Source organism: Phyllobates terribilis, unplaced genomic scaffold, assembly GCF_046119375.1.
Source record: "Phyllobates terribilis strain yellow unplaced genomic scaffold, ASM4611937v1 Scaffold_11__3_contigs__length_659146591, whole genome shotgun sequence".
Lineage (NCBI taxonomy): Eukaryota > Metazoa > Chordata > Amphibia > Anura > Dendrobatidae > Phyllobates > Phyllobates terribilis.
Genome location: NW_027362771.1, coordinates 440,719,439 through 440,733,766, shown reverse-complemented (window position 1 = coordinate 440,733,766; position 14,328 = coordinate 440,719,439). Strand labels below are relative to the sequence as shown.

The 14,328-nt window shown below is 42.6% G+C and overlaps 1 protein-coding gene across 6 annotated transcripts in view; it reads right to left on the bottom strand.

Annotated features, from left to right (window-relative positions):
* Positions 1 to 14,328, bottom strand: part of LOC141166517 (uncharacterized) — a 136,700-nt gene that overhangs the window by 56,233 nt on the left and 66,139 nt on the right. For 2 of the 6 annotated variants that reach the window (XR_012251317.1, XR_012251320.1), the window contains one exon: positions 9,522 to 9,672. The exons of 2 other annotated variants lie outside the window; for them this stretch is intronic. The gene's annotated coding sequence lies outside the window, so the exon portion shown is untranslated. Of the gene's footprint in view, positions 1 to 7,594; positions 9,350 to 9,521; positions 9,673 to 14,328 lie in introns of those variants that run through there. 2 more of the 6 variants (XR_012251316.1, XR_012251318.1) reach the window with 2 other exon arrangements.

Genomic DNA, 14,328 nt, shown 5'->3' with positions numbered 1-14,328 from the left:
GTGGCAAGAAGGTTTGCTGTGTCTGTCAGCGTAGTATCCAGAGGCTGGAGGCGCTACCAGGAGACAGGCCAGTACACCAGGAGACGTGGAGGGGGCCGTAGGAGGGTAACAACCAAGCAGCAGGATCACTACCTCCTCCTTTGTGCAATGAGGAACAGGAGGAGCACTGCCAGAGCCCTAAAAAATGACCTCCAGCAGGCCACAAATGTGCATGTGTCTGCACAAACGGTTAGAAACCGACTCCATGAGGGTGGTATGAGGGCCCGACGTCCACAGATGGGGTCGTGCTCACAGCCCAACACCGTGCAGGACGCTTGGCATTTGCCACAGAACACCAGGATTGGCAAAGTTGGCACTGGCGCCCTGTGCTCTTCACAGATGAAAGCAGGTTCACACTTAAGCACATGTGACAAACGTGACAGAGTCTGGAGACGCCATGGAGAGCGATCTGCTGCCTGCAACATCCTTCAGCATGACCTATTTGGCAGTGGGTCAGTAATGGTGTGGGGTGGCATTTCTTTGGAGGGCCGCACAGCCCTCCATGTGGTGCTTGCCAGCGGTAGCCTGACTGCCATTAGGTACCGAGATGAGATCCTCAGACCCCTTGTGATACCATATGCTGGTGCGGTTGGCCCTGAGTTCCTCCTAATGCAGGACAATGCCAGACCTCATGTGGCTGGAGTGTGTCAGCAGTTCTTGCAAGATGAAGCCATTGAAGCTATGGACTGGCCCGCCCGTTCCCCAGACCTGAATCCGACTGAGCACATATGGTACATCATGTCTCGCTCCATCCACCAACGTCACGTTGCACAACAGACTGTCCAGGAGTTGGTGGATGCTTTAGTCCAGGCCTGGGAGTAGATCCCACAGGAGACCATCCGCAATCTCATCAGGAGCATGCCCAGGTGTTGTAGGGAGGTCATACAGGCACGTGGAGGCCACACACAATACTGAGCCTCAATTTGACTTGTTTTAAGGACATTACATCAAAGTTGGATCAGCCTGTAGTGTGTTTTTCCACTTTAATTTTGGGGGTGACTCCAAATCCAGGCCTTCATTGGTTAATACATTTGATTTTCATTGATGATTTTTGTGTGATTTTGTTGTCAGCGCATTCAACTTTGTACAGAACAAAGTATTCAATGAGAATATTTAATTCATTCAGATCTAGGATGTGTTAATTGAGTGTTCCCTTTATTTTTTTGAGCAGTTTAAGTAGCAACCATCAGTGTGGTATCATAGAAAAAAAGGATAACACTTATAGTTTTTTATGTCCCTCAGTGGTAGTCCTGACGTGTTTCCTCCTGCAATGTACAGTGTTCCTCAGCGGACTGATAAAAGATACTAATCCATCTCCATATGGCAATAAAATGTGTCATTTCCATTTTTATTATTATCCCAAAGTGAATCAAAAAACGTAAATAACTACAGGTAATGTGAACAGATCCTTACAATACAGTGTAACTATATCAAAATGATAGCCGAATTAAGTTCATACTTTGGTTGCAGATCCTCCTCGTCTACAATAATTGGCCAAGTTGACGCGCCCCCTGCGCCGTGTGTGCACGTGTGTGGGTTACCCGGAGCCGGGTCTCTTGGGGGGGTTGTAGTCTTCGTGGCGGTGACCTGATCCCGTGGCTCAGGGTGGTCAAACCAGTGGCAGTCTTTGGTATGTTTTATGTTAATGTCCGACTACGCCACCTGTGGATTGCGGTCAGGGTGTACCGCCGCTGCGAGGCAGACCGCTGAGGCTGGTGTTATGTGCGTAGCAGAGGATGGGACAACTCCCCACGGGAGGAGTATAGCCTCAGGGCAGTGAGTGTGGATGATGGGAGTGATGTTGCACGGTTGAAGTATGAACGACTCAGAGTCTTTGCAGTGCAGTTCAGGGTCTTTACTGATGATGATAAGGCAGACCCTCCCGGGAGTACTGGCTAGCATAAGAGGCCTGGTCAGTCTGTGAACAAACAGGAGTTCCCCTGGCCAGGTGGAGTTGTAGGCCTCCCCGTCTGTCTGCACTCTTCCTGGCTACCTTGCTGTAAGCGAGTGGAAGTAGCCCACGTCCCTGAGTATACAGTGTAGTGCTTACCCGTATGGCTGGTGACTTGGGGCCTTCTGGTAGCCTCCGCTCCTCGATGGCGGTGCTGGTCCCTTGTTTGTGACTGAGCCTCCGGGCTTCTATGGCCAGAGGACCTGGAATCCCCTGCCGGCTGGTTTCTGCTGCTGGGCTTCGAGATCCTCGCAGCCTCGGACTCCATTGTCCGGTAGTAGTGTCTTCAGCCAGGACGAGCAATATCTGCTTCCAGTCCCTGGCTCTCAGCTCCTGCTCCTACAGAGGTCCTAGCTGTTGCTTTCCCTGTGTCTGGAACTTCACTCCAGGCTCTAACTGAACTAACCCCGCCCCAGATCCAGTTTATATAGGGCAGGTTCCTCCCCTCTCTGGTCTGGGACAGCAGGTGTTGAATTTTCAAGGGCTCCTGACCAGGGAACCTCCCACTTGCTCTCAGACGTGATATTTCTATCACTGTGGCAACCAGACCCCTGGGGTGCCACATTTTTCTCTGAATTATTTTTTTCTGCCTTCATAAAATATATACCAAAACTGATTGATTCTCATTCTCCTCCAGATTTACCCATCAGCAGAGGAGCCGTCTCCACCTCTCACCATTAGAAGAAGCAGAACCTATTACACACCATATGAACTAAACTACTGGGACACATGCACATTACTCCCAGAGGAGCTTTTATGACATTCCTTTTTAAATCCAGGTTCATTAATATGGAGTTGATCTCACTTTGCAGCTAATAAAGCTTCCTCTCTTTTGGAACGGTTTTAAAAAAAAAATTGGGGATATTTCTGTGCAGATTTTTGTCCATTCTTCCAGAAGAGCATTTATCAGGTCAGTCACTGATGTTGGGTAAGAGGACCTGGCTTGCAATCTTTATTTCATCGTATAGGTATGTGATGGAGTTGAGGTTAGTCAAGTTGTTCCACTCCAAACTCACCCAACTAAGTCTTATTAGGACTTTCATGAACTGACTTGTGATGACATATTATTACGGCAATATGGTGAATTCAGTGAGCTCTTTAGAACGACCCACTCTCTCACAAATGTTTGCGTAGTCAGACTACATGTTTACTGCTGGATTTTATATACCTGTGACAATGGGACCAAAAGAGAAAACCTGAATTCAGTGATTAAGAGGTGAGTTTTAATACTTGTCCATACAGTGTAAAGCCTCCTTCACATGTATGTGTTTCTGGTACTTGTGGCATCCGCTTTCACATGCATCGGAGAAACCTATCCACACGTACTTATTATAACCTATGGTGATCTTCTCATGAACCACACGGAGACCCGTCTGTTTTCCCAGCCGCAAGGATGACAAGGGCCAATACAAGTTTATGGCTCCATGAAAAACCTCCGTGTGCTGAGATTCAGACACAACCCATACCGCATGTTACTCTTAGTCTAACAGACTTGTTATAATTGTATAAATGTAATATTTGCATTAAGCTGCAGTGTCCAGCTAAGAGAACAGATCCTTTGATTAAAACTATTGTTGTTCATGCTCAATAGATGTGTTCCCTGTACAGAGCTGCAATGCCAATGCAAAAAATAGCCAGAATATTACCATATTAATATATTAATGAATTGTTTTTTTATGGTACACATTGCTGCTATTTGCTTAAACTGAATAGGTTCCTAATTCGCTGTAATTAAACACAGAGTACTATAAATGTGATAGGACAATTCAGTCCAATTAGGATCTCCCTTAAAAGAAACTGCTATCACTTTACAATGTTATAAGCTGTACAATGGGTTGCTGTGTTATTCTATTTGTTTGCCAGGTAGAGCTTTATATGATGTTGCAGCTAATTCTTTCCCCTTGCAGTTTCCCAATCCTCTTTTTCCCAGTGAGACAAATGCCAATCCAATGGACTGTATCTGTTGAAATCTGGTGTGACTGTTCAAATAAACTCTTCAGCTGAAAACCCTCATCAATTAACCTTCTATTTTGAGTATTTCAACAGCTCTCCTGAACAGCTGGTGACAGTGCTGAGCACTGGAACTGTACCTAGAAAAGCTTTGACAGCTTAAAGTTCTGTTAGAATTACTTATTTATGTCTTGTATCACATTCCCACTTACGCACTGAAGTGAAATATCAATAAAATAACTTCTGAGTGCCAGGGTCTATCTGAACAAATTAGGTCTCAAGCTGTTCAGGAAAAGTTCCCTTTTTTTCTGGTTGTGTTTATTAATCCGTTTCTATTCTCCAGTTGCGTTGGAAGTCACTTTTCTAAGATGGTGGTCTGAAACCCCAGCAGGTCTGAAGCCCCAGCTTCTGCTTCTGCTATTCCTTCAGCATGCTGGTCTCGCCCCCCTATTAGTAATTTTAAAAGACTCCGCGGCTTAGTAATTGGCAGTGAGTCTTGCCAATTGTTTGTTAAAGAGAGACATAATTACCTTCAAAATGAGGCCTTCAAAACATATTTTTTCTATTTTTGTCAAGAAAATCTCCAATGTATCCTGTCAAATGCCTTCTCCACATCCAAGGAAAGAAGCACAGAAGGTGCTCTATCAGACTCAACTATTTTAAGAAAGGTGATGAGTTTGTTGGTGGCATCAGTAGAGCTTATCTATTGATGAGACCGACTTGAACTTGCTGAATTAAATTGTATTTGACTTTTTTAAATCTGTCGGCCTTTGCATAAATTTTGATAGTTGAGTTAAGCAGGAATATTGGGTGGTAATTTTTTACTGATGTGGCATTTCCCTTTTTGTTTTTAGATAACTTTTATATTGGTGTTACGAAACTGCAACTCCACACTAGGGCAGAAGAGGGAAAAGCTGTCCCTGCACTAGGTCTAGACTGAAGCCCTACAGTGGAGTGGGCAACCTATTCCTAGCGAATAGATCCACCGACGTTTCCTAGTCTAAACTCAAAAGAAGACCAAAAGGACGATTGGAAGGAGACCCTGAAATAACTAAGGACTGGGGAAAAAACAAACAGGTGAACTCCTAACAGGAAACTAAAGGAAGCTGCAGGAACAAAAAAAGGAATAACGAAAACTTCAGCAGGTAGAACTGGAGGATCCTAGAACTGCACAAAGCTAAACACAGAATGTACTACTACCAAACCTCCTAGCCAGAACTCTCGCGGATTAATACTGATGTCCGGCAAGGACTAGGAGGCAGGTGCTGGGTAATAAAGGGTGATACAATCACCTGACCTTAGTCAAAACCAACACTGAGGAGAAAAAGACCAACAGCCAGAAAACCACAACAAAATGGTGGATGATCCCAAAGAAACAGATTCTAACAGTACCTCTCTTTTTATGAGGATCCTCCGGAACCTCTCGGCCGAGCCTTATTCGGGAATCTCCTGTGAAAAGCTTTAACCAGCCTTGAAGCCGAGATTTCCTCAGCTTTCACCCAAGAATTATCCTCGGGTCCGAATCCTTTCCAGGACACAAGATACTGTAACCCTCCTCTGAGCCACCTAGAATCTAAAATGCATGAAATTTGAAATTCGCTGTCCTTCTTAACTGGATGGACAGTCGGCATCGCCTCCTTATCTGGCGTGTCCGCTTTATTCAGTAACTATACATGAAGAACTGAATTAATACTCCAGAATGAGGGAATGTCTAATCTCACCGCTGCCGAGTTGAGCACCTGAACCACTTTGAGGGGTCCTACGAACTTAGTCCCCAGTTTTTTAGAAGATCGTCCTACGAACTTAGGCCCCAGTTTTTTAGAAGGGATCTTCAAACGTAGGCTCTTAGAGGACAACCAGACCATGTCCCCAACTGCAAACAATGTCTCCCTTCTTTTCTCGTCAAAATATTTTTTGGACCTCCTATTCGCCTCCTTTTAAAATTATGACGTACTCTGGTCCAAACTCTTTCCAAATTTTCCGAGAAACTCTCCTCCTCAGGCACCGGCGCCCTAATTTTAGAAAATGGGCCGAATGATGGATGCCTCCCTGTACAGCAAAAAAATGGAGAACACCCAGCCGAGGAAGACGTATGGTAATTAAGAGCAAACTCAGCTAGTGGTAGATATTCAGACCATATCTCCTTATTATCTGCTACAAAACATCTTAAAAACTGTTCGACGTCTTTGTTCTTCCTTTCGGTTTGTCCATTGGACTCCGGATGATACCCAGACGAGAATGACAAATGAACCTTTAATCTGTCACAGAAAGCACGCCAAAAGCGAGCCACAAACTGAGGTCCTCTATCGGAAACTGGCCGTGGGAACACCATGGAGCCTGACAATCCCTTTCACAAACACCTTAGCTAGAGTATTGGCGCAGGGTAGTTTATTGAACGGGACCAGATGGCACATCTTACTAAATCGATCTACAACAACCCAGGTAACAGAAAACCTCTCAGAGAACGGCAGATTGGTAATAAAATCCATAGCAAGATTTTTCCATGGTGAACTAGGGACCTCCAAAGTGCACAGCAACCTCGCAGCCGGGGACATGTGAATCCTTCGACCTAGCGCACACAGTACACTGACTCACCCACTTAACGACTTCTTTTTGCCACCCTGGCCACCAGAAATTTCGACCGATCGATCTTCTAGTTTCCGAAATCCCTGGATGACCCGCCAACTGAGACTCATGACATTCAGCAAACAAAGCTCTCCTCGAAGCACAAATAATTTACCATACGGAGTGTTTTTTGGTGCAGCATTCTGGGCCCTCAGGATGCTATTCTCCAATTCAGAACCCAATGCTGCTACCACCACCCCCCTCTGCAAAATACATTCCTCCTTCTCCACATTAACTGCTGGAGTGAAACTACGAGACAGGGCATCCGCTTTAACATTCTTTGTCCCAGAAATATATGTTAAAAAGAAATGGAACCGGGCAAAAAACAGTGCCCACCTAGCTTAACTGGCATTAAATCATTTAGCAGCATCCAGAAATATCAGATTTTTATGATCAGTAAAAACCTGTATTGGATATCTAGCCCCCTCCAAAAAATGTTGCCAATGCTCGATCGCGAGTTTAATTGCCAGCAGTTCTCGGTTCCCTACATCATAGTTGAGCTCCGTCTCCGAGAATTTTTTAGAAAAGAAAGCACAGGGATGCACCTTTCCCTCCTGGGACAGAACTGCCCCCACCCCTACTGATGAAGCATCAACCTCTACCAGAAATGGCTTGTTCTCATCTGGCTGGATTAAAACAGGGGCAGAGCTAAACCTCTCTTTGAGATGCTCAAAAGCTTTTACCCTCCGTCACATACAATATCGGTTCTAACGAGTTCACATACAATGTGACTGTCACGCGCAGGCTAGAAAAATACCTATAATATCTAATGTTTGCAATTTCAGTGCTCTAAAAGTGATCAGTGTCCTTCATAGGGATGTAATAAAAGAGACTACACATAATCAGGTGCAAAAAAACAAACATTTACTTAACATAAAACTAATAACTCTGAAATACAAACATTTCAAAACTCCCGCCAAATAGTCCCCAGTTCGACTCTGTCAAAAAACTCTACAAACTTAATTTTAAGGTACCTTAAGTACTATTAAACACATATTCAATCAGAATTAGATCCTGAAGTTTCCCCAGAAAAATTACACTTGCAGAGCAAAGAGCAAGAATTACACATCATTTTTGCATGTGTCAGGCAGATTGCATTATGACATTTGTGACATTCATAATTAGAAAGCCTTCTGATTGCGCTTTCCGTGGTGCAGGTGGTGCATCTCCTTCTTTTGGGAGGTGGTGCAGGTGGTGAATTTTCACTATCATCTTCTGGGCGGAATCTTTTGAGCTGAACTTGAAGGCGAGAGGGGATACCGATTGTTTTCATACTTCTCCTGCGTAGCTCTCCAAGCACTAGTTCATGGGCCAATTTTTTCAGATAGAATCGTCTACGGAGTGGTTCAAGCTTGTTTTCAAGGTAAATGACTTGTGAATTTATACCACCCAAATTCAACATAGCAAAAAATATGACCATTGGCCAGCGTTTGGTGTTTCTGCTGACATTGAAAGTTGAGCACATCCGATCAGCTGTATCAACACCCCCTTTGGTTGCATTATAAAATGTAATTATCTCCGTTTTTTTTTGTGCCTCAGTCCCAGGATCGATGGCATCATCATCATGAAGTGTTGATAGAAGAAGTACAATTTTTTTTGCTTGTGGTACATAGGAAACCAAAACCTTTCCATTATGGAATGCAAGCATACTGCTGTACTGTTGTCTCCCTTTCACACTTACAAACTGTGTAGGCAATTCTTTTTTCTTTTTTCTTACAGTTACGACATATGAAAGCTTCTGCATTTTCAGATAATCAGATCACAATTTGAAAACCAATTGTCAGCTGTTATATTGCGACCCGATCCAAATAAGGGCTCAGCCAGTCTTTTTACAACATCACTAGGTTTGTTGCTGACACAGTAAGGACCTTCTGGTTGTTTTCCTGCATAAACTTCCAGGTTGTAAGTGTAGATCTTACTGGCATCAACAAGAGCATACATTTTTATTCCATATTTGTTAGGCTTTGATGGAATATATTGACGAAAGGCACATTTACCACGAAAACCAGGGAGCATTTCGTCAATAGTGAGATTCTCCCCAGGGCAATAGCTTTTTTTACAGTTTTCAACAAATTTTTGGAATATATCACGAATTAGAGCAAGTCGGTCATGTGTTTTAAGTTCAGTTCGGGTAGTTCTGTCGTCAAACCGAAGGCAACGAATTAGAAGCTTGAATCTGTTTATGGACATAACAAGGCCAAATTTTTCAACTCCATCCCCATCTTTACTCCAAAGTTCCTCCAAACTTTGTCTATTTGCCCTATAAGCTTCTGCAAGGTATAATAATCCAAAAAAAGCACGCAGTTCTATTTCATCTGTGGCCTTGATGGTTCTGTTGCAGATGAACTTGTCCTTTATAATGTCTATATATTGGTTGGTATATGTGACAATAGAGTCCAGAATGTCATCTGTGAATAAACTATTCCAGCATTCAACTGCAGTTTTTGCATTACTTGCAGTTCCTATAACTGCAGGAAGGTGAGTAATAATGTTTTGAGGTTCCCTACGTTTTTTCTGGAGTGGCTTCTTGTTCCATTGTTTTTTTTTTTATCTTTTCCCATATAATAAGATTCTACATCTTCATCCTCATCACTGTCACCATCTTGCTCTGTTTCAGAATCCACTTCACATACTTCCACCTCATCATGAGAATCAATCTCACTTTCCTCTCCTAAATCCTCATTCAGTGTGGGGTCTGCATCATCTAACAGCATGTTTGTTACTTCCTCAACATCAAGGTTTTTTGATAAATTGTACATTTTCCTCTCCATTTCAGCAGATAATCTGAAGCAAGAGAAGGAATATGTGTTAGGGAACTACTGTATATGCCTGAGCAGCACACTTTCTTTTTTAATCTGCCTTATTTCTATGAAATATCCTCACACTTTTTGCTATACATTCATAAAACAAGCTAAATAAACAATTGTGATGAATAAAATCATAAAATACCAACCTTATTGAGTGTGTCGTGTTCACATACAATGAGCCTGAGAGATTAGCGCAGTTATATCTGTCCTCCTGAAGCTCTGCAATCCAACTGTGGTATGAGGTTTCACAGAGCTGCTAGAGACAGGAGACTACCTGGAGGGAGGGGATTTCCTCACAATCTGGTGAGGAAGGAGAAATGAAAGTAAAAGAGATGTGCCTGTCAGGCCTATTGTATGTGACGGAGGGTTAACTGCCTCAGTGGTCCATTGGACCGTATTAGCACCCTACTTGGTGAGATCAGTTATAGGTTTAGCGATAACAGAAAAATTCTTGATGAACTTTCTGTAATAATTAGCAAACCCTAAAAATCTCTGAATGGACTTTAAACATTCCGGCCTAGGCCACTCCAGTACTGCCTGAACCTTCACCGGGTCCATCTCAAACCCATCACCGGAGCCAAAGTACCCCAAAAAAACATTTTTCTATACTGCAAACTCGCACTTCTCTAGCGCGGGGCGACACCAGATCGGGTGAATAGATTAAAATATCATTCAAATAAACAATAACGCTCCTACCGATCAATGGCCTCAGAATGTCATTAATGAAATTTTGAAAAAACGCAGTCGCATTAGTAAGGCCAAAAGGCATCGTTAGACACTCAGAATGACCCTCTGGGGTATTGAAAGCTGTCTTCCATTCATCGCCCTCCTTCACCCGCAACAAATGATGTGCCCCTCGAAGGTCAATCTTAGAAAACCACTTCGCTCCGGTTAGTTGATTAAACAAATCCGGAATCAACGGCAATGGGTAAGGATTGCGCACAGTGATCTTATTAATTTGCCGAAAATACAAACATGGCCTAAGACCCCCATGCTTCTTTTTAACAAAAAAGAATCCTACAGCCACAGGGGACTTAAAGGGTCTTATATGACCTGCAGCTAAACTAGTCTGTAGGTACTCCTTTAAAGCCTCCCTCTCGGGAATCGTCAGATTAAATAAACGACTCTTAGGGAGTGTAGTACCTGGGATGAACTCAATAGCGCAATCGTACTCTCTATGGGGCGGTAGAGCTTGCGACTCAACATCTGAAAATACCCTCCAGAAATCCTGAATGGCTTCAGGTAGCTCCCTCTTCAAAACTGCAGCAATGTGAACATTACAGCACTTACCATAACACCCCTGACCCCAGGACCTTATAGTACTAGACGACCAGTCCAACAATGGATTGTGCTCCCTTAACCAGGGTAATCCCACGACCACTGGAGCCGGAAAATTAGCAAGTACAATTAAGTCCATATGCTCTTTATGTTCCATATTCATAATTAATGGGAACCCGGTGACCTTCCGAGAATAGCGCCCATGCTCCAGGGGAGTGTTATCAATCGCCACAACAGGGAAAGGAGACGACAAACGTTCTGAAACAAACTTATACTTGACTAGAGATTGTTGATCAATCAAATTAAAAGCAGCGCCACAATCAACCTTTACCTGAAAATCAATGAAATGACCATGATAGGTGGTATTACCAGATAAAAACATTCCTGCGGAAAGTAAAAATGCTATACGAACAGGAGGGTTCTTGCAGACCCTTTTTTTTCCCCTTCCATATGCGAGCCTCGCATTGCTTAATAAAATGGTCAGCCTAACCACAATACAAACATAGCCTCCCAGAGAACCTCCTCTCCCTCTCCTGGGAACGGAAGGACATCGCCCCAACCTGCACCGGTTCCACACTCAAACTTGCATCGATTCCCCGCTGACGGTGTGACAAGCCTGAGACACGGGGTCAAACATTAAAAGAGCCTTCTCTTCACTCTGCCTGGCTCTCAATCTTCTATCCACACGGATAGCTAGCTGCATAGCTGTTTCCAAAGTGGCAGGTACAGAATATGCAATGAGCAAAACTTTAACCCTTTCATTCAAACCTGCCAGAAACCGACTCTTGAGTGCTGGGTCATTCCATCTGACCTCTGCGGACCATCGTCTGAACAGGGGTGCAGTACTTCTCAGCCTCACTAGAACCATGTTTAAGCCGTCTGAGCTCTGCCTCAGCTAATATGACCCAATCAGGATCATCATATAACAACCCCAATGCAGTAAAAAATGTTTCTACTGACGTCAAACAAGAATTATTAAGATGTAAAGAAAATGCCCAGATTTGGGGTTCGCCTCGCAATAAAGACATAATAATCCCCACACGCTGTAATTCATTCTCTGAAGACCCAGGTCAAAGCCGAAAATATAGTAAACATGCATTTTTAAAAGTAAAAAATTCCTGCCATTTACCAGAAAAATACTCTGGTAATCCTTCCTTCCGCTCATCAGGGCTTGCTCCAGGGCAATTACTCACGTGCTGTTGCAGGCTGGCTACTTCCAGAGTTAACCCTTGCAGGCGCTGAGCAAGCTCCTGGACGCTGTTCATACTGAAGGGATCCGGATGAGGATTTTTTTTATATATATATGGGCCGTGCAAAGTGTTAAGAAACTGCAACTCCACACTAGGGCAGAAGAGGGAAAACCTTTCCCTGCACTAGGTCTAGACTGAAGCCCTACGGTGCAGTGGGCAACCTATTCCTAGCGAATAGACCCATCGACATTTCCTAGACTAAACTCAAAAGAAGAGCTAAAGGAGGAGGGGAAGGAGACCCTGAAAGAACTTAGTACTGGGAAAAAAACAAACAGGTGACCTCCTAACAAAAGTAGAGGAAGCTGCAGAATCGAAAAAGAGAATAAAGGAAACTTCAGCAGGCTGAACTAGAGGATCCTTGAACTGCACAAAGCTAAACACAGAAAGTACTACTACCAAACCTAGCCAGAACTCTCGCGGATTAACACTGTTGTCCGGCAAGGACTAGGAGGCGGGTGCTGGGTAATACAATCACCTTACCTTGAAAACCAACACCAGCGGAAAAAGACCAACAGCCAGAAAACCACAAGAAAATGGCTGATGGTCTCAAAGAAACAGATTCTGTCATTTCAGACGGGACTTAACCTGTTTTGAAAGTTGTTGAAAACTTTAATTAGATGTTTTGAGAATAGTATATAACATTCGTTGTTGAACCCGTCTGGGCCTGGTGATTTACTTTTTAAAAAAAAAAAAAAAAAAATTGTTATTCTTAAATTTCTAGAGTAGTAAATGGTTTATTCAATACACGCTGCTCAAGTGCGGGATTTAAACAAGTCTGTATTGAGAGGTGCGCTTGCATTGCGCATTGACGAGCGGTTACCTGCATGTGCACACTCAGTTTGTGAAGCTGTGGAACTACACACGGTTACACTGCGCATGCGCGAGGAGCTGCGGCTGGTCAATACATACAGCGGAAGCGTGGGATTTAAACAACGAAAATAGTGACGTTGGCGCAGACCCAGTGAAAAAAATTAAAATGGCGTGGGCGGCGACAAGCCTGATTAAGCGCCATAAAGTACACCCTTATGGCTAAACGAGCAGGTGAAATATAACTATACAAAATGCTTTTTCAAAGAATAAAAGCGCCGATTTTAATTAAAAAACAACAACAGCGTGTCAGTGATGCACATTGCATCACTAGCAACGCAATGGGGCCAGTTTAGAATGTGTTTGAGTTATATATAGTCTTCTATCTCCAAAAGTGATTTCAGTTTGATCCTAAGTTCCACAATTTGGCTATGTAAAAGAAGAAAGGGTCAATTCGTTGTTTTGAGTTCAAAATTTGCATCTTTTTTAATCGATCTATTGTTATCGCTTTTGAATTTTGAAAATAGTTGCTTGAGGATTCCTCTAAGGATTGCTTTGTTTTATGTGCATTAATGAGAATTTGAGGAGAAATATCTTTAACATTTTCTAGAAAGTAGTTTTCCAATGCTTTTTCTATTGTTTTTTATTTTTGGCCTTTGAAGTAAAAAGGTTATATTTTGTGATTCGTTTAAGAATATCTTACTACGTTACTGTACCTTTCTCGACCAAGACATTCTTTTGAAGTGGATGGTATCAGTTAGGACTAAATCGATTCTAGAGTAAGTTTCATGTGTTTTTAAATAGATGGTAGGCTTTCTCGAAGAGGAATTTAGGCAGCGGAAGGTATCAAAGATTTGCTTCAGCTAGCCAGTTATTCAAGTTGTCTTTCGGATTCCTGTTTTTTTTGCTGTGGATCTAAGCTCTCATCAGGCACCATGTTTAAGTCTCTGAAGATAATCAACCCCCTCTTTCAATTATTTCAATTTTTTCTAGAGCTTTTTAAAGAAAATGAAACTTAGCACTTCTTGGTATAATTTTTTTTGTTAATTTTGCAGGAGTGGATTATACAGTGGGGGAAATACTTATTTGATACACTGCCGGTTTTGTACGTTTTTCAACCTACAAAGAATGGAGAGGCCTGTAATTTTTATTGTCGGTACACTTCACCTTTGATAGACAGAATCTAAAAACAAAGAGCAATCACTTTGGATGATTTTTAAATAATTTGCATTTTATTGCATGAAATAAGTATTTGATACAATAAAAAAACAGAACTTAATATTTGGTACAGAAACCTTTGTTTGCAAAAATATAGGTCAGACATTTCCTGTAATTCTTTACCAAGTTTTCACACACTGCAGTAGGGATTATGGCCCATTCCTCCATACAGATCTTTTCCAGATCTTCCACGTGTTGGGGCTGTCTCTGGGCAACACTCAGTTTCAGCTCCCAACAAAGATTTTCTAAGAGGAGAATCACTCACGTATAGGAATTTATGTACAAACTTTCAAGTTTATAAAAATATATTAATTCAATATAATAAGAAATACTGAACTTTAGATATGAAAGAAGACCACAAAATACGAGGCTTTGCAATAACTGTCTCACTGCTACAATCTAT